This window comes from Tyto alba, unplaced genomic scaffold (genome assembly GCF_018691265.1).
Source record: "Tyto alba isolate M040663 unplaced genomic scaffold, T.alba_DEE_v4.0 Super-Scaffold_2, whole genome shotgun sequence".
Lineage (NCBI taxonomy): Eukaryota > Metazoa > Chordata > Aves > Strigiformes > Tytonidae > Tyto > Tyto alba.
The window spans coordinates 59,003,502-59,026,937 of record NW_024881282.1 but is presented as its reverse complement, the minus strand read 5'-3'; the positions used below and the strand labels follow the sequence as shown (position 1 = coordinate 59,026,937).

The 23,436-nt window shown below is 40.8% G+C and overlaps 1 protein-coding gene across 26 annotated transcripts in view; it reads left to right on the top strand.

Moving 5' to 3' along the window:
• The first annotated feature begins 2,649 nt into the window (after positions 1-2,649).
• The window catches only part of NRCAM (neuronal cell adhesion molecule), a 161,377-nt gene continuing 140,590 nt past the window's right edge, over positions 2,650-23,436 (top strand). For 25 of the 26 annotated variants that reach the window (XM_042792070.1, XM_042792064.1, XM_042792068.1 and 22 more), the window contains exon 1: positions 2,650-2,833. The gene's annotated coding sequence lies outside the window, so the exon portion shown is untranslated. Of the gene's footprint in view, positions 2,834-2,966; positions 3,057-23,436 lie in introns of those variants that run through there. The other variant, XM_042792049.1, reaches the window with a different exon arrangement.

The window sequence follows — 23,436 nt, the reverse complement described above, 5'->3', positions numbered from 1 at the left end:
GAGAAATGCTACAAGAAGTATTATGATGACTACAGAAAAGATGCAAGGCAGCAGAGAAGAACTCTGAAAGCTAATATTCCTTCAGCCACACAACCTCTGCTTATCCTAATGTCTGCTGCTGTTTATGCCAACAAGCCTACCTGTTTCTTTTTGCTGGGTGCCACCACCCTACTGCCAGTATGGATGGCACTCATTCACAATAGTGGATGCCATCACCAGCAGAAGTAGCTCCTAGCTCTGTAATGGGCTGTATAAACCTTTGAATTTACTTGTTTGCTGATAATTATGTGTATGCCACCATTTGGAATGTTCTGCATTATGCTACTGAATGTGTGCATTTGTTTATCTCCGTAATATAAAAAATACAGAGTTTAAATTCTTAGGGGAATGATAAGGGTATAATCATACCAGCTGCAACGTTTCAGCCTAATCATACATCAATATAGAGTTGTTTGTTACACCCTCCCTGAATCAGTGAAATCTCTTAATTTGTTTCTGTGGTCTAACTTGCTCCAAGTGGTTTGCCACAGCCCACTGGTTCGTGCCTATAAAAAACGGTACATTTGCCATCCAAATACTAACCAGATTTTTTGCTCCCACATTCCAAGAAGCTAAACTTTCAACTCAAGTCTTTCCCCTGAAGTATTATGCAGTTCTTCAGTCCACCTCCTGAAGGTTTGGCCACCTTGTTTCCCTGGGAATCCAGCAAGGGCGCAAAATGATAGCTGTTTGAGAAATTATCCTTCTCTCACCATTTTACACTCAGATTTTCTCAAAGCCATATTCTCTTTATGGAACATGGTATCTTGGAAACAAAGTCAGGCAATATCCTAACGTTTTTGCCCCCTTTTTACACATTGCTGATAGTTTACTTAGACTGCAGTGGTTTTGCATTTAAGATTAAATAAATTAATTAGGAACATAGGAGTTGTATGGAAAAAAATAAGGAAACAAAAGTAAAGTACATCTAGGGGTACACAATAAATTCAAGCACTTACTTCCCTTTATAAAAATTATTTTCTTCACATCCATGTAAACTTCTTTGCACATTCAGGTTTCAAACAATAATATCCTGGCCTCAGACTGATAGGAGCTTAAATATCTCCAAAGTCTGAAGAAGTAGTGTCTGACTTATTGTTTAACCCTTGGATATTTATATGCATGTGCTATATCATTTATAGAATCTGTTATTCATCTAGAGTGTTGTTTTTCAGTAGCTCAGCTGTTCAGATTTAACTTGCCAGAGTTGTAATGGGGTTTCTGCAGAGATGCAGAGTAAGGGCTTTTTGCTCATCTTGGGCACTGTGTTTTGCACTATTATCACCACAGAGTTCACCTTGAGAGCTGTTTTCTGAGACGTATAATAAAGAGTTAACCGCTATAAAAGTTGCCACCTTGGAAAGCACAGAAGGCTATTCCTAAAACGGCAGATCCAAAAGCCAGTTCAGCAGCGGCAGGTAATCACATTTACATCTTAAACCTAGACTTGGATTCATTTTGAACAATACTGAACATAGCCCATAGAAGTCTCAAAATTATATTAAAATGCTTTCTGGCACTGTGCATTAAATGAATTGCAGGATGTGAAAGGGAAGGTGAGCACTGTGAGCGCTTCCAGACTGAGAGGTGTGTTCAGCAGGAAGGTTTATTTGAGATAACCCTCAACCAAGACTCTTCTCCAGATGCTCTCATCCAGAGGTTCTCTTTAAATGATTGCATTTAAGCGTCTGACTTCCTGAACTTGTGAACTGGAAATTTAACCTAATTCACTTTTGCACTGACTGAAGAGTGAGCTGGTACGGGCTGTGGGCAGGCCGCTGGCTCCGCTATTTGCGGCAGTCCCCAGGACAACCGGCATGCCGCGGAGGATTCCACCGCCCCCCAGAAGAACCCGGCACTGCAAGCGTCTGTCTTTCTGAAGTCAGTTTAATTTACTGTATTATTGTACCCACAGCAGCCGAAAATACTGGCTTCAGCCCTGCCAACACCCCTGTTTAACTACACACATGTGAGTTGCACGACGAAGTTCAATAGGACTATTCTCGAGTGTAAAGTAATATCCTTGTCTCCAGTTTGGGAAGTAGCTGAAACCGTCTATTTAGAGGGGCACCGCCGGGCTAAAATAATGCGTCTATTTAAAACGCCGCCTTTGCCAGGGCCCGCACCGCTGCCGGGGAGGGGTGTGGGGTGTGGGGGTACCCCGATGAGCGTTTGGCTTTCCCCGGACGGCGGGAGGGCAGGGGAGCAGCCCGGGGCCCGGGTCGGGTATCTTCCAGAGACGCCCCAGAAGTTTAAGGGCGTGGGTGTGTGTGGGGGGTGTGTGTGTCTGAGAAGGCCGAGACCTGGCACCGCCTGCAGGTCCGCCCGCAGAACACCACGATGACCGGGTGTACCCTCATTTTCACCCGGGCGGCGGAGAGGGGTCGGCAGTCGCCCCCAAACAAGGGGGAAAAGCGCCGGGGCTCTCTCCCTTCCCGCGGCGGGGCGATGCCCAAGATGGAGGCCGCCGCCCCGCGCCACCTCAGGTGCGAGGGAGCCGGCACTGCCCCCCCCCACCCCCCACCCACCGCCGCTCCGCCTCGCCCGGCCACGCCACGCACGCCCCGGCGCAGCTCGCGCAGCCGCGCGCCTACCCCGCCCCCCCCCCAGCGGGAGCGCGCCCCGCGGTAGGGCGGGGGTGGCAGGGAGGTGATAGGCGCGGGAGCGCGCTTGCCTCGGCTCTTGTGGCTGGGCTGCCGGGCAGGCAGGAGGAGGAGGAAGAAGAAGAAGAGCAGCAGCAACAGCAGCAGCAGCGCGGCTGCGGATCCCCCTCGACCTCGGGCTGCAGCTTCCCGTGAGTACCGGCCTGGCCTTCCCTGTCACCGCGCAGGGAGGTGCCGCCCCCGACGGCATCGCCTGGGCCGGGGCCGCCGCGGGGTGTCCCGGGGCTCCCCTGAGGAGGGGACGGGAGAGCGGGGCGCGGTGCGGCTCCCCCCCGCCCCACGCACACCCCCCCCCCTCGGGGCGCGGAGACCTTGTGAGGGGAGACGCGGGCAGCGGCTGCGAGGAGGCACCTGGTGAGCCCGCCCGCTGCGGGGGCTTTGTGGCGGCGGCCGGGGGGGACCTGACGGGCGGGCGGACTCGGCGGGTCGCAGCCGCGGAGCGTCTCCGCCCGGCCCGGCCGGGCCGGGCGGAGACGCTCCGCGACTGCGACGCGCCCACATCCCTCGGTGGGTAGGTCGCCATTTCGTGCGCTGGCCGGCGGGGGCGAGGGCCCGGCGGGGGCGGTGGCGGGGGAAGAAGGAGCTGTCTGTGCTGAAGTGCCGGGATCCGCGTTTCGGCTTCTACGCGCTCATTTCTCCGCTATTTTTTTTTTTTTTTAAATTGATTTATTTACGCTTCTTGCAGCGGGTAGCAACGCTGGGTTTTTATTTAGGTATAAAACACCCGGACCCTGAGCTTTTCCTATTTGCCCTTGCTTTGCTTTCCTCTCTCTTGATGGCGTTTAACGCAGAAAATTGCAGCGAAGTCTGGGCAGCAAATGCTCTTTGGTTAAAAAGTAATAATTAACTAGACCTTCAGCATCCGCTGAACTCTTCAGCATAGATGTGTTAGTTTGGAAGTCTGAAATGTATTTAAACCAAGGCTTCAGAGTCTAAGTGTAAACAGTACCTGATTAATAATGCCAAGCTGTTTAAATATTTAAAGATCATAGCATGCTTCAGCCCAGTCAATAAGGCTGTTCCATATCGACAAGTACTTGTGAAAGGAATACTATTTCTTAGCTGTCTGTATAGTTAGATAAAACAATGGAAAATGTGATATGTGACTGCGCAGTAGAACCTATAGATTGTGATAAGACATTCTGTTATCCTTAAAGGTTCAGCCTTTCACTGTTATTCAAAACAACCTCCTACTGTGTCAAGAAGCCAGTATTAACCACCTGGGTTTCGTTTTTCTAATGCTCTCTATCTTTGCTTATTTCTTTCTCTGTTTTTAAGTGTTCAAATACATTTTGATTCTTAATTAAGTATATTATGGAAAAGGTTGATGAAACCTGAAAACTTCGTTGCATCTAACAGGTGCATTATCAGTCATTTCACCTTCTTCCATAATTAAACGTAATGGGCGTGATAATTTATGGATATCAATTATATGGGACTGCTCATAGAATAGGTACAACATCAGAAGGCATCTGGACTTCATTTTGAGTTTGAGAGCAGTGCATATACCAAGAGATGCATCTTGCGGGCAAAGGATATCAGCTGGAAAGGGAAGGATACTAGAGTGTTGTATGCTTGCTCAAAGGACCTAGAAGTCAGAAAACTGACTTGCAGGTGAAGCGTATTTTTAATATTTGTCTAATCTGTTTGATATTACCATTTGTATGAATACACCTCAGGTATTTGTTTAGTTGATGGTCGTCCTTAGTTTTGAATAGAAATCGCAAAGCAACTGACCAGAGTTGCTGGAGCGTTTGATAGTGAGGTCTGTAAAAGTTACTTATCTGAATTTCAAAGTACTGTAAAAATCTCTGGGGTGTCTAAAATTAGCTGTCAGACTGTATCAGTACAGAATTGGTAAAGTGTTGTGTTCTGAGAATGAGAATACTGAATGCAAAGAAGCAAAACTAGAAAGCTGCTTGATGTTGACGGAACTCAGTATCCATTGCATGAACTCACATTCTGGAATGTGTAAAGGTGGTGTAGCTTAAGGAAGACTATGCAGCTGTGTGACCACATTGGATGATGGGGTAGTGTGAACCAGCTGGTGCTAATGATGGAGCTAAAACCCTCTTCACAACTCACAGAATAAAACCACAATCAATCATACTCGTATTGGTATCTTACTTCTGTAATTAGTCTTACTGGCCATGGTAAAAATACTCAAAAGTAAGAATGTTCAAGGTGAATGAGCTCACCAGAATCTGAACATTAGTTATCATTCCTTATCTTCTTGCAGAAAGCATAATATTTATCGCATATGTCACAGTTTGCTTGCTAAGAAGGTTTGTAATAAGAAAATTCGTTTTTTAAAAATGGTCTTTATTTTCAGGAAATGAAATAAAACAACAAATTCAGTGGATGCTTACTGATACCTCCTGTCAGTGTGTTTTGCTTTGGTATTTCTCTCTGGTGCTCAAAAAGGAGACAGCAGAAGCTTTTGTAACCAAGTTAGATTTCTTGGGGTTAATGAGATGTCGCTCTAATTGACAGATTTTATTGGTTTGAGGATTCCAATTTCAAGTCAGGAAAAAGGTAATGCTGGTCTCCCCATTCTTCCTGCTGTAGGGAAATGACTCTCTGTGGTATCTGGACATAAAACATACTGAATACACTAAGGGTTTGGGTTTTTGTTAATAGATTATTGCACAGCTCAATCAGCCTAAAAATTACATCTGTTTTGCCTACGGCTGTGGAATTGCTGTTAGACTGTAGTTTTATTAATTTGTCCCAAATCACCCTGAATTGTGATTACTTACCTTCCATTGTATTGGAATAGTACAGCAAAACTGTTCTATTCAGTTTTCACTGGACATGTTCAGTTTGTTATGTTTTATGAACAGAGTTGGTAAAATGCAAAGCCATACAGAGAAAGTATATTTCGGTAATGTAAGCTGAGGCAATAATGTAGGAGGTTGTCTGCTGGGCAATATGCAATGAATTTGATTTTGCCTTCCTGAGTGGGCTGATAGTATTCAAAAAATTCAGTTATACTTTCTCTGCAGTGATAATTTGTTGCATTTTAAATTGGTACGTATTGTGTATTGCCTATTCAGTTTAGTATTAAAGATGTTGTTACTTCTGCATTTATGAATGTTGTCTTGTAAATATAATATTAAGGGAATTTGTAAAGAGTTAATCTCCAATAATAAGATTAACATGATGCACCATAAGTTTTGTCCTACTGTTTGTTAGCCAGGAAAGGATAGTTGCAAGCTAGATATATTGCTTTCTTCTGAGCTACTGGAGGCTGGCTGAGCTTTCAGTTATTTACCTCAATAGAAAACTGAAAGGGAAAAAGTGAACAAAGGAGGTCTGTTTTGCCTGTCCCACTTGCTGGGCTGTTGTCTTTGCCCTTTTCAGTGAAGGAGGGGGTAGAGCTGGGTCAAAGTTGAAGAACACTGAAAAGGAATTCAAGTCTTATATTGAAATGTGAATGATAGCTTAGTTTGAGTGCCGAATGCGTTTGTTTGAATTGATTTTTTTTTTTTTTTTCATCTGTGGAAGCTTTAACTGGCAGATGGTGATGGACTGGCATATAGACTGCTAGAAGATACTGCTAGATATGTGTTCAGACCCCAATTAAGATGCTCTGTAAACAAGTACATATCTGATGAGACTTTTAATACAGGAGATACTGATGCTAGACACTGTGCGACACACTAGACATTTGATTGTGTGAATTAAGGGCAGGCCCCTGCAGCTGGCATACATTCAGGCTTACTTGTCTAGCCTAATTGCATTGCAAATACTCCTCTGGATTGCTCTTTAGCTTCTCCCTTCTAGTAAATGTTGAATAAGTACAGAAATGTTCATCTGGATCCTCAATTAACTGTTGTAAGAAGCTTTCATTTTTTTTGTTTTGCTGTATGAATCAGGATAAATCTATCTTAGTATTCATTTTGTGAATACACTGTTTTCCTACACTGTTTCGGTTTTGAAATGGCTCAATTCATAATGTGATTACAGCTTTCCCCTTGTTAACTTTTTAGTATGGAAGCATAACAGCTTGAATTATAAAATGTTTCTGTAAGAGCTCACAGTACCTCCATTCTACTTTAAGCAACCAAACTTTATATAAAAAGCAGTATTTCGTGCAGAGCATCTCGGATGCACAAAAATAGCCAAGTGAGGAAAAAAAGGCCAGTTCAACTTACGAGGACGTGGTAACTTTAAAAAACAGCCCCATTAGAAAGGAACTAGCTGTCTAAATTGACGACAAAATCAGACAGTTAGTACAAATGTAGTCTCTGTAAATATTCATGTAAGTCTGCTGAATTTGGATGTGTCCTAGTGGGAATAGAGTTGTCCTAATATATCTGCACCACGAGGTGTATATAACCTTTTAATGCCTTCTGGTTTAAGGTATGTAATTGTTACAGTTTAATAGCCTGTTTGAAGAAAACAAAAGTTGGTCCATAACTTCTTAGTTGTACAAGTTAGTCTTTGTTGCTAGTTAGGCATTTCCAGACAGCCACCCAAAATATCAGCATCCCATTTTCCTTTAGACTGTTACCTAAATGATGAGCTGACAGTGTTTATACATGAGTACAGATTTTCCTTGTCTTTCTGAACTGTGCTTCTTGCTTCTAATTTCCCCTTTTCTGTGTTTTCAGGCGTCAAGTTTGTCCACCTTGATTCTGAGGGTTCATGCAAAGGAGTTTCCGTTACAATGTCACAACACTGTAGGGCTCTGTCTCTGTGTGTGTGCAAAGGCATTGTATGTAGTCAATTAGTGCAAAAGCCACCTATTGTACAGTATTTGGAGTCAGGAAACAGTTTTGCTGGTGGAGAATACCATGGAGTTAACTGAACAGCGCATAGGCACTATTCAAGGGAAGTGTTCCTGCTAAATATTGTAGCATGGGCAGGGTAGTAGAAATGAACAACGTTGAAAGAAAGAGGCTGAAGATGATGAATTATAGAGGGAAGGGGGAGGAAATCCATGAGGAGGACTGCTGTATGAGGAGAAGGATAAAGGACAAAATGTATTATTGACTTTTACATTAGAAAGAAGTGGTAGAAGTGAGGGAGTGGGGAATAAAATTCACCGGAAATCTTAAAGGGAAAAGGCAGCAGTCTTGGGAGCTCTGAGTAGAATAGATTGAGAGGGAATGTATGTACAACTCGTGTATAAAAGTGTGTGGGATGAAGCAGGGGATAGCTCCTGGGTGTGAAGTGGGAAGTGCAACCAGTCCTGTGCGAGGGAAGAATTTTGAAGAGCATGTCAAACACAGGGAAATGAATTACTTAAAGGGGAGCAGCAGAAGAAAACAAGAATTTGTCTTACTATTGGTGAAGGGTTGGAGGTTTTTTGGTTAGGAAGTGTCAAATCAAGAAATTTGGAGGAAAACATTACATACCCCTGTTATCTTCATGGCATATTTCTTGCCATTTAAAGGGCTTTTCAAGAGTATTTAAGAATTGAATGTTGTTCATCAGTAGGCTTGTACACCACAAGTTACCCTTTGTAACAGGATAGATAGTCCTCTTTACTACTCCTCCAGTGTTTAGAAGGACTAAAAAGTGGGTTTCCTACTCCGCTGCTGTTCACATCTCTAAGGGAATTAAAATGCAGGAGGTGCTCGATGTGCCTTCCGTGTTACAATTTTCAGGTGATATCAGGAAGAGGTAAACTTGGTCATGGCTGTTTTTTGGGTGGGTGTTGTGGTTTGAGCCTGGTCAGCAGCTAAATGCCACACAGCCGCTCACCCACCCTCCCTCCACTTGGGAATAGGGAGGGAATCGGAGGGGCAAAGGGAGACTCGCAGGTTGAGATAAAAACAGTTTAATAACAGTAACAGAATAATACACTGACAGCAGCACCAATGGGTAATGTACAATACAGCTGCTCACCACCCACCTGCTCCTGGCCAGTGATCCCCAACACAAAGGCCCCACAGCCACACCCCCGGAAGTGAGAGCCCCTCCCAGCCCACTCCTGCCTTTATATAGTGAGCATGATGTCACATGACATGGACTATTGGCCAATCGGGGCCCAGCCCTCCAGCTGTGCTCCCCCCGCCCCCGCACACAGGTGAGGGCACTGGGACCTGGGGAGCCTCTGGGGTCTCAGGGTGCTGCAGCTCCTCCCGCTGCCAAACCAACAGGAGCTCTAGTCCAGCCCCAACCAGGACCGTGGGATAAACAGGTTTAGTGACTTGCTTACTGCCACTTCAAGCAAGCTGGAATCTGTGGGTCATTCCATTAAGCCTCCCCACCTGTAGACCAGTGCTGTGGTGTCTGGACAAACCAAGCATACAGCAGGAAGTTTAGCCCTCTTGAGTTGCTGCTCTGCTTGGAAATGGAAGGTATTTTTTCTGTTCTCAGCTCAGCTGAATTTGGTAATTTTGTTGCATTACGTGGCCACATACAATCAAAATCTGGTTCTTGCTTTGGGTGGGATGAGATGTTAATGGGCTGTGCTAGCCATTTTACTGTTTTTTAATCTGTTCTGACTTGGTATTTCTTACTGAAGCTCAGAAAAGGGAGATATATTAATTTTCCTTTCTCATCCTTTCAGAATTGTACAGGACTTGAGTAGGTTTACAACAGGCTAGCTCTGCATTAAAAGGCAAAAGAACAGAAATGAAGTTTTTGCATGTAATGTTGTATAGACTGAGGCCTCTAGTTTTTCTTGAGCGTTGGAGTAGTAAGCTGGTTCCGGCTGCTATGAAGAGTTCTGTTCTCCATGGATGGTGAGCATTTTCTGTTATGAGCAATTTAATGGTTCTAGTGTAATCAGCTTTTGTTGTTGTTGTTAAGTTAGTTCAGGACATAATGGCAACCCATTTTCCACATTGTGAATTGAGTTCTGAATAACACTGAAAACCCAAGTCTGCATCATGATGCTTGCTGAGTCCTGTCATGCTTTCAGGAAGTTGTTGCCTTCTCCGGAGTGTGGGAAAATCATTACAGTATGGCAGTAATCAAGTATGTAAATCGTGAAGACAAGATCCCTTGTGACCGGAGATGTTGGACAGGATACAGTCTTTTCACCAGATGTAAAATATTCCCACTTCCATCTACCACCATATTTATTTATTGTTCAGTTAGTGAAGTTCAGAGACACCCTTAGGTAGGGACTGTTTTGGTGGTGAAGATGGAAGGGAGAGCATATGTTCTTGGTACTATTGCAGAGAATTTACAGTCTTCTGAGCTTCTTTCTGTTGCAGGTATTACTATTATTCCCTAGGCATAGGTTTGGTTAGGACATAGGGGCCAATAAGAACTATTATCACTATTACTGCCACCCCATCCAGGTAATACCACAAGGTTGTTTGGGACATTGTGGGGATGTCAAGGAGCCCACCCTTCATATTGGAGCTGTATGTACCTTCTGTATTGTTTGCCTTGCTTTTGTCTGCTCGTGAGCTGGTTTTTGGTTAGACATCCAAAACAACTAACAAGTCTGCTGTCAGTGTTCTACATACCAAGTGTATTTTGGATCCTTCTGAAGTTTGGGTGGTTTTTACATCATTTAATGTCTTTAAAAGAATCAAATAATGAGGGAAAGAGGATTCCACCTACTGCTTCTCTGATGGTGCAGGCTTAGAGCTGGGAAACAGTTTCAGTTTTCTCTAACTTTTTCCTGGATATTCCTGGGTAATACAAAGTGAGTAAGGAAGCTGCATGACTGCTCTCCTGTCACATGAACTAGCATGTGGCTGTTGGAGAAGCAGTGCTGATGACTGGACTACAGACCCTGATAGTTCCTTATTGAATGTTTTTGTCCATATAGATCTTGCATAATATACAAATTCATAGAAGCTTCTGTATGGTACAACTCGGACACCTTTAATGTGCAAATAGTCTTTTGAATATCCATTTTCCCTGTCAGAAGCGTTTCATGTATTTATGCACCTTGGAGTCTAATAGCCAACATTTCAATGTGTTGCAAGGTGTAACATCTTCTCCCAGGCAGTATAAAAGATATTTCAGGTGTCATCCTGAGAAATTTTGCAATTTTTCTGCTTTCCTGTAGTTTGACTGCTTTAAAAATGGGTGTTTTGGTTTTAGGTATGGATGAAACAAGGAACATCTTAAATTATGTACTGGCTATTTCTACATGGTTAAGTTGAAATATAAGTAATTACATAACTGAAAATCAAGCGAGCCCAGGGTGATTAAAAGCTAAATTATCTGTTAGACCGTGTAGGTGGTAGTTGTATAAAGTGCATTTTCAACTTAAAAAAAGAAAAAAATGTGGGAACTTATAAAGGTGAGTGTGACCACCAGAGGGCAGACAGATTGTTTAATGACTCCAAACCAAAATCCTTAGACTGGAGAGTGCCTATGCCAGTAAAAATACAGTAAAGTGACTGAATAAATAACACAGTATATATGCAGAGAATTTAATAAACATTAAATAGTATTATATTTTGTCACTGTAAGATGAAAGCAAATACATCTACTTAGAACTCGCCTGTGGTTTGGTATTCCTACAGTGGAAGTCAGAACTGTTCATCAGATCATGTAGTTTGACCTGTAAATAATAAGTTGTTATACATAACCCATTTACCTTTATATTGAGTCCAGTAATTTTAATTCAAGCATGTTTTCCAGGACCATGTCCATCTTTATTTGAAAATGAAAAATAGACTCGTTTCTCCATAGATCCTCTCTTGAAGTTAAGGAGTAATTTAATTCTGTCTGAATTAAAGTTAATGTTTTCACAAAGATCCCCCAATATTTGCATATTCTTCTTTTAATTTTTACTATTCATATTTATGTGCTTTAAAGTGTGTAACTTTGCTCTCTAGAGTATCATGGAAAAGGTTTAACATTATGGGCCTAAAATGAAATACTTCAATAAAGTAGCCTTTCTTAGGAATGCTGTACTGTAGTTGTTAGTGAAAGATGTTGTTCAGTAATTTCTATTTAGCTTTCTTGTTAGAAATGTAGGTGATAAAAGCATCTCATGTGTTGGCTTTTACTGCTAATGCACTGTCTCAAGTTACAGCGGTAGTGTCTTGTCTTTGAATTATTTTCCTCTAAAACCTAGACAGTTTTTGTAAGGAAAGCAAAGTCTTTATCTCATTGTTTCAAAGTCACAGTATTCTTTAGAGGCAAGTCTTAAAGAGCTTTGGTTGCTCTCTTGGGGTCTCAGTTCTACTATCTGCACTGGAGTGAAGCATCATCAGAATAGCCTTATATGGTGCCCCAGATTTCCAATTTCCCCACTGTCATTTCCAGCAGACACAGTTTCCTTAACAGCAGGATTTCTGGAGAGGTTCTTTGTAAGATGGTTTGCAGATATTGTCCTCAAAACTTCATCTGGAGGAATTTCTCCAAGTGACTTCTAAAGATTTATGTACTTTTTCACAACCTTCTCACCCCCTCAGCGTTGAAGTATGGGAGTAGGTTTCTCACTGCATCTGTGGAAATGTACTGGCAGAACTGACAGCATCAGACACTCAAGAGTATCATAGGAGTTAATGATTTATTAAGATTTGTATCTTCATAGTTCGCTTGGCTAATGTGGCCTAGCTTTATTTTTTTTTTCTCTGTCTATAAGCCTAGAAACATCTAAAAATAAACCTGAGTTGCTCTTAATGATTCGTTGATTTTTGCATCTGGGTTTTTGAAAAATTCAGTTAAAGTTATGAGACTTGACAACTCTCTACAAGGGCTGAATTCTGTCCCTTAAATACAGTAACAGAAACACTATTGCCGAGAACATATGCAATAGCTGTAATCTATTGGAAGTTAAATGGTGCCACCACTAATGCAAAAGTTAGCATTAGTAGGAAGATTAGCCTTTATGTTCATTATGTTATATAGACACTTACGCATGTTTCTTTTCTCTCAAGAGGTAAAGCTGTCCTAAGAGTCAAGGATGTCTGAGTTTTTCAGTTACTAACCATACTTATGACAAAGACGTTTCACACAGCAAACTAAATTAAATACCAGTACTTTTATTATCTTAGATGAGAAAGTTCAAATTACAAACTAATACGTAGCTTCCTGGTTTAGCTGCTCATAAAAAGACATATTAATTGGAATGTAAGAGATAAAAGAAGGAAAGTGCTGAAATGAGAAGAAAGTGTGGAAGATAACAAAGTGAGGGAAGAGGGATCAGAGGTCTAAGTACATACAAATAGCTACTAACAGAATACAGCTGTGACTTATTGTTTACTAAAACAAAACGCCAAGCTACCGTTTTAATGACTGATGCTCATAAGTATAAAATATTGTCTGAATTGGCAAAGAATTAAGGGGTGTTTTTTGTGTGTTTTTTTTTTTTTTTTGTTTGTTTGTTTTTAAAGTGCAAAGAAGAATTGCTTTAAGATTCTTCTTGTAAAGACTGTACATCTGTTCCTTGTCTTGCTGCTCACAAGTAGAAAAATGACCTTTCACTGATGGTGTTTTGATCTAGGCTCCAGTGATTATTCTGCACACTACAACACATGATCTGGGTTGTGACAGATTGCTGAAATGAAATTCCAAGTTAGTACAAGCACATGTTTCTCTGAAGATGCAGAATAATGCTGATCCCTAAAATTGACTTATCCTGGATGGGAAAGGATAGAGTGAGACATCTGTTTCTGAATAATAGCTAAATGTTTGCTTTCATTAGTGGGAGGTTTTATCTGTGGTTGTGGGAAATAATTTATAATTCACAATTTATAATTCACTATGGTGAGCTAATGCACTACTTTGACTAATATCTGTTATTTTTCAAAAACAATTCAGATTAGTGGAACTATGGATTTGTGTTTCATAATTACTTGATTATAATTAGATTAATTTTCCCCCAGTTTCAATATTATTTTTATAATTAACAAGAAAAGGAACTAAATTGATACTGTGTTGGCATTGCTGTGAAATCTGGCTTGGAGATGAAAATATTTTATGTACTTTTAAAATTATTGCCATTTAACATTAAATATTATCTATCAAAATTACAGCTATTGATCATTTTTAACATTAAATATTGCTGGAAAAAACAACCCATCACTTTTCTGATAGTACACAAAATGTAACTCAACCTTGGTAATGTAATTAAATTTCTGAACACTAATCCTCAGACAAAGACTTGTGCAGAGTCCAAAATGAAACACTTGCAAGTCTGTAAGTAGGACCCAGAAGAGCAACGTTTTTTAGTTCCCTTGTTGTCTCTATCCCTTCATTGCCGTTTCTATCATGAGATGATAGATTTTTAAATACCTGCTATTCAGACACAGGCAAGTAATTAGTATGTAAATTTTACTTTGAGTGCAGTTGTGTAATAGGAGGTACAGAACTGTAAAACAAAATGTAAAGGTTCCTTTTAAGTAGGCTTACATACTTAAATATAATTAGACAGTCAGACTTTGAAGTCAGTATCTTAAAACCTTTGTTTGCTGTATAATGACTTCTGAGTTTTCATACAAAATTATTTTGCAAATTTCTGTATGTTCTTTGAGGCTATCTGTCCATACACTGTCAGTCCTAATGAGATTGGAATTTATGATTACAACTCCTAGACACAATTAATGAGTACTGTGTAGTACAGTTTTTTTAGCTCTTACATTTTTGAAGAATATTAAAGCTTACTCCACTAAATATATACATACTCATCAGAAAAAAAAAATTGTTATACTGTTCAGAACCAGTTTAAAAACAGTATGTGAAAGCACACGTTTAGTGTATGTATTCTACTTTTAGAAACATTTCATATAGCGTGCTTCATTTGTCAGAAGTTTTCTTTGCTATTAATGAAGCTGGATTTGAGGTCCTTAGCCTTATTGGGGACATGGAAAGAAAAACTTGGATTTATATCCAGCTAGTTTAATTTTAAGTAGTGCTTCAGTACTGGAAGGCTAACAACTATATTGTAAAGAAAATATAATATCCTGCAGATGGCTCAGGGAGTTGGCACCATTATAGAGTTTGGGGAACCAGCATGGCCAGATTATCCTCCCTGACTTGATCTTCAACATGAATGGATGATATTCTGTTGTAATCAAATTATTAATTAGATTAACAAACACAAAACTTGATGACAGAAAGGTGATGAGTTTTGAAACTTTATTTCATTATATTGAGGGAGAGGTGGGGCTTTCCTTACACATCCAGTCAACTGTCCTGAGAATTGATAAGCGTTTTAATGTCACACTGGCAATTTGTAATCATTAGAAGTATCATACAGTAGCTTTAAATAAAAGGCTTTCCATTATATGTACTTCTGTTTATTCTCCAAGCTGTGGTTTCTGCGAAGGTTAATATATTTGTATTTATTTTTCAGGTTATGTATCAATTGTACTGTAAATCTAGAAATGCTCAAATTGGCTTCCTGTGAGGAAACTTAGGTCAGAGAACAGGAGATACTGTCGTGCGATGCTGTCTGATTTGAGGTCACTATTAGTCAAGGGATTTGTGTCCGTTCATAGTCAACAGTATAACTGACCTCTTTGGCATCAGTTATCCTGTTGAGTGTTCTTCTGTAACTTAATGCATGTACACAAGTATTATTGCTGTGTGTTTTTTTTGTTTTGTTTTTTTTTTTTTTTCCTTGATTATCTGACCTCTTTACTGCCTCGGATAACTGAAAATTAACTGTGCTGCTTAAGGTGAGCAGGAGGGAAATGAAGGTGGGAATGACACCTTATGAGGTGATGACTATGTTGCACGTTGTCACCAGGTCCCGGCTGGTCCTAAGGTGTAACCTGTGTGTAAGATACACTGCCACCCATTGCTACTAATTCAAGACAGTTGTGGTATAAAGGTCATATATAAAGAAAACTGTTGGAATTTCTTAATGGTGTGTATAAAGAAATAAACATATAAGCAAACTTGGGTGTTACGGGTGTTTTGAGAAACCAGAGTTGTGAAGCTAATTGCACTTGGACTGATCTGAGAACTTGTAGTGTAAGTGGTAGAAGCAACCTTTACTCAGGAAACACTGTTCTGATCCTCTCTGGGTAGTATTTTATAGTACTTGTGGGAACACTGGCGATGCATTGAATTTACTTCAAGTGTTTGGGAAATGTGTGGGGTTTTATTTTTCCATCTGGTGTAATTAATTTAAGATAACATGAAAATGTCTCATCCTTTAGAGCTCTTTCTGGTCTGCTGTCTATGTAAAATGGGAGTAATGCCTCTAGGATTAATCTGAAGCTTGAATTGTGTTTTTGATCACTTTCCGTCATTTAGTTCAGTGCAACTGATAAAACAAATATTTCTAGGTATTATGCCAAAAACTTCCATCTGTAAACCATTAAGGAAGCACCACAGATGCAAATGAAGTAGGCTTAACATGATGGCAAATGTTGGAAAGTGACTATAGTGTTTTCCTTGAAGAAGACAATGTAATCCTTTGTCTCCAAATAACTTTCCTGATATTGTTGCATAGTCAGTTGTTTGTTTAAAGGGTGGATGGGACAAGTAACTGACTGGTTTCTGTTGTGTTGGGTAATGCTCATCTGGGGAATCTAATCTCTCAATAGGGTCTGATGGTCCTTTACTGGATGATGATGATGAGTCTCTTCAGCTGGTTTAGATGAGACTCCACAAAGTGCTTGCTGCTGATCTGTTTCTCTTGGTTACATTAAACTCTGTATGAAATGTTTTCCTCACTGTCTTGCACTTATTCAGGACACTGCTACATAACCAGAAACAGTTTCAGCTGCCTTGGGAAGTCTTTTGACCTGGGATGCTATTCATACATTTAAGCATACAAGCAGCTCCTATCAGTTGGCCTGTGAACATCCTGGGGAAACTCCTCAGCTGGAGAGTCCTGTTGGTCAGCTGCCTTGTGTAAAGGTGGGTGGGAGTTCAGTCAGTCACCATGCTGCACGGGGGGCACAAGGATTGATTGGAGAGATTTCAGCTGGACAGTTCCTGGACCATGCTGGGAGCTGGTGAATAAGTGTGCTGGATATGCACACAGACACGGGCCTTATACCTAGGACTCTAACTATAGGATGCACTTGAATTTAATGTGCTTTGTTTTGGTTTGTGTTTTTTTTTTTTTTTTTTCTCAGCAATTTTAAATTCTGTAGACCTTGCCACAATATAGTTTATAATGTTTTAGACCATAATTTGATAGTAAAATCAAGATAAACGAATTGATACACACTTTAAAAAGCTTCTGGAAAAACTTTACGATGTTTTGCCTTTTTTTCAGGGAGCACAGTATATCTTCAGTGTAGCTTCTATACTGGTGTTTATTGCTAACTTTACAGCCATTGCCATTATCAGCATGCAATGTTTCTAATAGCATGCTATAGCTTCTGAAATTGGAGGTCTTTATTCTGACGACAGCAATGGTGTAAAAATGATAGTACTTCATCAAGGCAGTATAACAGTAGAGTTGAGCAATGGGAAATTGCAGCAAGCATCTCAGCTTTCATTTGATGAAGGCTGGGAGAGTATTGCCACAAATGTATCCTTCTCCCTTGGGCATTTGCTTTTAGCTGCTGTCAGATGAGACCTTGGGCTAGGTGGATCTTTGTAATTATGCTAAATGAATGCCAGACTTGGTAGGACGTGCAGCACTTGTCTGATATTCTCTTTAAATTTGCAAATATGTTTAAAATTAAACCAGCTCAGGGCTTGGAAACCTACTAGACTGTAGGATCTCTTTCTGAGAAATATCAGTGTAATAATTCAACATATCTGTAAACATGGCTTTCTCTGTGTGTGTATACATCCTAAAAGTGAAATCCTGTCCTCCTAACTTAAACTCAGCTGTGCCAGAATTTTAACTATTTGGTATAGGGTAGCAAGCCAGCCTGCCCAATACAACTTTGTTTTTAGCATTTTGCCTCATGATGAGAAATAAGAACTCTCTGAAGACCAGTTCAATGACGTGTTTGTCTGTCTTTCATTAAAAACATTAAAGAATCATTAGGATATTATACCTAACTTTGAATTTGTTCTTGTGCTGAACAGAGTGGGAGGCAAGTGTATAAACCAGGTGACTTCCAGAAGTCCCTTCCAACCTTAACTACTCTCTGATTCTGTGATATATATCCTCTTTCCATTTCAGAACAAGTCTGTCTGTAGTTCTTCCATGGGTAGACATTTCAGAAGTATTGGAGGGAAGAACACTTTTTCCAGTGATCAGGGCACAGAAGAAATGGGAAATCTTGGTTCTGTTCTTTTGCTGGTCTTCACAGGGTCTCAGTCACTTCTGTTCTGTGTCCCAGCTGCCAGGACCCAGGGTATGATAAATGAAAGTTTCTATCTGCACTGAGCCACTGTGTAACAAGGAACGACTGGGAGAGCTGATATGCCAGATCATGCTCTCTGATGAGCCTCTGTTCTGTAGTAGATCATCATCAGCCCTGCTCAACCAGCTCTTCTCACATGGGGCTTGAAGTTAGATTTCCCATCCTTACGTATGTGCTCTAACCACCTGGCTGAGGAGAAAGTGAGCAGGAGTTATCACCATTTCTGCTTCTCAGATGTGATGCTCATCACATCTGACTTCTCCACTTCTCCCAGAGAACTCTTATAGACATCAGGTGCTTGATCACATCTGCTTAGAGAGCTGTACAGTAGTACACAGAAGATAAGTGCTTATCGACCCAGAACATGTGCTTCTGTGCACAGGGGCATGAATTAAGTCAACTCTACAAAATTCTAAGACGGAATTGGGACTTGTGTAGTGTATTTGGGTATCTACCTACATCCTGGGACTTTTTTACGTTACCTACTGGATTGCTGTTCAGAATTTAAGTGAGATAAGGTGAATTAGCATAAGGTTTAATATTAACTTCCTGCCCTAAAGTTATAATCTGCTTATTAATGGCAAAACCTTGTGTTAACATCCTGTCCCCCATGGATGTGAATAATTCACCAAACTGGAACAACAGAGTCTAGTTTAATTTCCTAGGACAAGTGGTGATAGTTCTCTAATTTATATTTGTACTAAAAGACTGAACAGTGTGAACTATGTATACCACAAATGCTACAAAAGGTCTACTCATAAAATAAAGAAAAAGCCCAAAGGCTGTTCTACTGTGAGTGCAACTCCTGGTTTGGATGCTGCATTTGTGAATAGAAGACATTGATTTGATGTCACAAGTATTTTTAACAGGATTACAAAATGCAAATAACATTATGTAAGACAGATTACCTATGGCTTTAATACAGGATTGTTTTCAAGCTGGAGGCTATGTTTTGCAGTTATGTATGTTTGTTTATAACTGAGCACATTAGGATTAGGCTCAGCAGAATAGCATTTTCCAAATCCTTGGTATTTTCAGGCTAGATTATTTCATTTTTTTTTTTTTTAATTTAAAATTATGAACTTAAAATCTGAATTGTGGTTATATTTTTAATAGCTTTCAAGGTGGATAGCTTCTTTGTTTAGGATCATGATTTACATAAGTAAAACTGGAAATTGCTGTTGTCCGTCATAGCTACTATAACTTTTTACCTAAGGCAGAGAGCCACTTGGTTCCAAAAGCAACATAAAAGACCAAATGCATTCCCTGCACAGCGGAACATATGTGGACAACATGTTCCATTGCCAAGTAAATCAGTGAAATGTTAGTTTTGTACTGAACCACAAGAAAAATCTTAAAGGCAATTGAACCCCAAATAATTTCTAAAAGGCCTCATATGTACAGTACTACAAGTTCTTGACCTTTTAGTGAATGAAATTTCAGGAAGCTTACACAGCTGGCACAGAACAGCTTCATGTGACTCTGCATTGTTGTCATTGCTTTATGCTCTGAATGCCTGAAATGTGCCACTCCCTACTAGACAGACATGAGAAAGAAACTCTCTTACAAAGGTAATGTTTCCTTTTGGAAAGCTCAAATGTTTGATGTACTCATCAGCCAAGGTTCCTTATTAAAAAACTTAACTGGAAGCATGCTTTTTTGTCCCCCCATACTAGTTTCAGTTTTTGTATTTCACTGTGACTTGTGCCCAGTTTCAGTCAAATATGTTGACACCTTCTGGTCTGAGCACCAGATTTCTTCCAAACTTTTATTACCCCGGTGTTTTTCTTAGAGAAACATTTGGCAGCATTTCCTGCATTACAAGGTGCACTTATTATATACAGGCCAAGGAAGAAAAAATAGAAACTCAAGAGGGAAAAAAGGATTTAAGCACTTGTGATATGTCAGTACTGCATATAAATATGCAAGCAAAAAAACCCCAACCTATAGCTTGTATGTAGATAGTTTCTCTTCATTCTATTTTAAAGAATAAAGGTTTTCTTGTATTCTGTGACTTGTGTTCATATCTTTTATTACAGCTAGATAGTTTTCACACTGGCTTAGTTTTCATTTCTGCAGAGCTCTGTTCTATGAGTACCAAAATACAGCTCCCAAATGCTACAAGCCATAAGGAGTTTGAATTTTATGGAGACAAGCAGAGCCTATTCTTTTAGAAGATAAATTCCTGTAATATTCTCAGTCTGCCATTTCTAGGTAGTAATCAGATGGATACTGATATGCTCCACAGGGAGATGACAATTATTTCTGAGAGACCTGAGAAGTGGTATGCTGACTTTCAGAACTTTTCATTGGTGACAATTTCTGGTAAAAATCGGCTGGAAGGCACCTTACGAAAAGTTCCTTTTAGGTGATTATGTACAATTTATGTTCAAAGAGATAAAAATACAATGGGGTATGAAGTTTGATGTTCCTTAAATACTGAGGAGGCAGCTGAGAAAGCCCATGGCTTCCTGCTAAGCTCAGCTCTCCCTGTATTCATCCGTTTCAAGTAGGCAGGAATTAGTCCTGGAAACACTGTGTGCTCAGCTCTTAAATGACAGTATGATCAAGGACATACCTGTGATTTGCATGGCTTTCACATCTCTGCTGTTGAATATATGGGACTAGTGGGGTAATGCTTTCTTGCTGTGCTCATGGTGTGCCTTCTGAAGTGCTGAAACAGAAGAGGGACAGTATTTGGAAGGGGAGAATGAAATCTCTATAAAGTCATTTGGCAGCTTGCTCCAGGCAGTAGAGATGCAGTCATTTCCTTTGGATGAAAATGAAGTGTGGGTATTCCCATTGAAACGGGATTATTCAGCGGTGACTGAACATATTTCAGTAACTAAGTCCTCCCAAACAAAAAGAAACTGTAAGGTTGTTTTTTTTCCTTACCTCTCCTATGCTCCCATGCTAACCCCACATATTTTTCATGCACTTACTTAAAGGTATTTGAGCAAAAAAATTTCTCCTACTAGGTTATATAAAAAATGCTATTAAAATAAGTGCTTAAAATTGTATTTCAGTGTGACAGTTTTGACATGTCTTAAACTTGCATGTAATATAGGCTAACCAAGATCCATGTCTGTCCTTGTTTCCTGTACTAGAGTTATGGACCATGCGTTTTATCACGAACATACCTATAGAAGCTATTCTTGTTGCCTCGGACATCCCCGGCCAGATTTATTTCTATCAGGGTATTGGCCTTCCTAACCTGATCCCTGGCTGCTCAGACAATTTCTCTGTATTCCTCCCAGTCTACCTGTCCTTGCTTCTACCCTCCATAGGCTTCATTTTTGTGTCTGACCTTGTCCAGGAGCACCTTGTTCATCCATGCAGGCCTCCTGGCATTCTTACCTGACTTCTTTGTCAGGATGAATCACTCCTGATTTTGGAGGAGATGGTCCTTAAATATTAACCAGCTTTCTTGGCCCCCGCTTCCCTCCAGGCCTTCATCCTATGGTATACCGCCGAGCAGATCCCTGAAGAGGCCGAAGTCTGCTCTCCTGAAGTCCAGGGTAGCAAGCTTGCTGTGTGCCCTCCTCACTGCCCTAAGGATCTTCAGTTCCAGCTTTTCATGGGCTCTGCAGCCAAGGCTGCCTTTGAGCTTCACATTCCCCACCAGCTCCTCCTTGCTGCTGAGAACAAGGTCCAGCACAACACTTTTCCTCATTGGCTCTGCTGTCGCTTGGAAAAGGAAGTTATCATCAGTGCATTCCAGGAACCTCCTGGGTTGGTTATGCCCTGCTCTGTTGTCCCTCCAACAGATATCAGGGTGGTTGAAGTCCCCCATGAGGACCAGGGCTTGTGAATTTGAGGCTGCTCCTGTCTGTCTCTAGATGGCCTCATCAACTTGGTCTTCCTGGTTGGGTGGCTGCTAGCAGACCCTGCCCTCCCTCTAATCCTGACCCATAAACTCTCAGTTGCTCATCCCATAAACTCTCAGCTCCTCATTCATCCCCAGGCAGAGCTCTGTGCACTTCAGCTCATCATTGACGTAGAGGGTGACATCCCCCCCTCATCTCCTATTTAATTTTTCTGAATGCAGTCTTTCCTTGGAGAGGCTGACATGGCTCTCTGACCAAAAGGTCACAGGTTTGTTTTATGCTGCGGATGTGAGTACGGTGATGACCTAGTCTTCTGTTTTCCAAAGCTGTATTAAACCAGTGTGGCCCAGCCTACGTTACTGCTTACTCAGCCTGTTCTAAGGATTCAAACAATTAGCTACAGATAATGTCACCTAATTCCACTGTGAAATGAAAGAGAATGGGTGGTCAAAAACCTCCTGACGAGCTGTTTTGCTTCGAATAATGCAAATGAAGCATCCTAACCCAGTGAGCAGGGAGCTTTTTTCCTGTAGCCACAGGTCTTTGTTCCCTTTTCTGACAGACTGCATATCCTTTAATCTCTGTGATTAGTAGAGCTACTGCTATGGTGAGTCTGAAATGACAAGTGTGCATCTAGCTGATGGTCTCTCTTGCATTTAGGAAGTCTCTGCACAAGCATGTTTAGCAGTCTTTATGTCCGAGCTCGTGGTTAGTAACAAGCTACTATAAATTAATTTGCAGATCACTGTTGGAGAATGGCTCAGAGACAAGGGTCCTGAGCCCACCGAGCAGTTGTACGATCAGAGCCTGTTCTAGGGGCTGATGCTGGGCCTCACTAGGGTTTGCCTGCAGCTGCTGATACATGACGAATGTCAAGGACGCTTCAGCCTTGTGTACCGTTGTGTATCGAAAACAAGTTAACAAAAATTAGAAATAGTGGCCTGAGAAACTCAGTGTTATGAGAAGCTTGTGCTGTTAGCTAACTGCAAGTAGGTGGACCGTGAGAATACGACCTTTAGAGCTTAAGCCAATCAGCTAGTGACTAGTAGGCATAATAATTATCGTTGTCTGTATACATATATGTACCCTGGACTAATAAAGAGGTACGATATATGATGCTCTGTCACCCACATTGAGTCTGTCTCGGCGTGTCGTTCCTCCGCGGCTCCGCAGATCACTGCTTACTCCAGTTCCTTTGTCAGAGATATGAGGAAAAACTAGTATCTCTGCATAACAGAAGTGCTAAATGTATTGCAAGAGAGGGAATATTTAGCAGATTTTTTTTTTTTTCCCCAGCAGCAAGTTGTGTCTTTAATATGATCTCTTCCATAATCATTTTGAGAAGAGAGAAGTTGGATTCTATTAGTTCATCATGTTTTTTGGTGAGTCTTAGTGAGAAAGTATTTGTATCCTAAAGCCAGTTTTGTAGACCTCTGTTCGTTTATTAAAAAAAATCACCTATTAAGATTATACTGTGTTATTTCTAGTAAGAAAAACAACAATTTCTATACATGAGGGAAAATCATATACCTTGAGCATCATAAGCTTGAGCATGGATCCTTACAGTACTCAGGATGGCCTCCCTTCCTCTTATGACATGATTACTCATTAGAATTTTAAAGCTACAGATAGTAATGAGAGTCAGTAATGAAGGCTCCAACATTGTACTTTTTACTCTCCATCACTTAATGCCTGGTCTGCTTTGAGCAACCAGTGTTCAGTAACAATAACTGCTGTTGGGTACTTTCT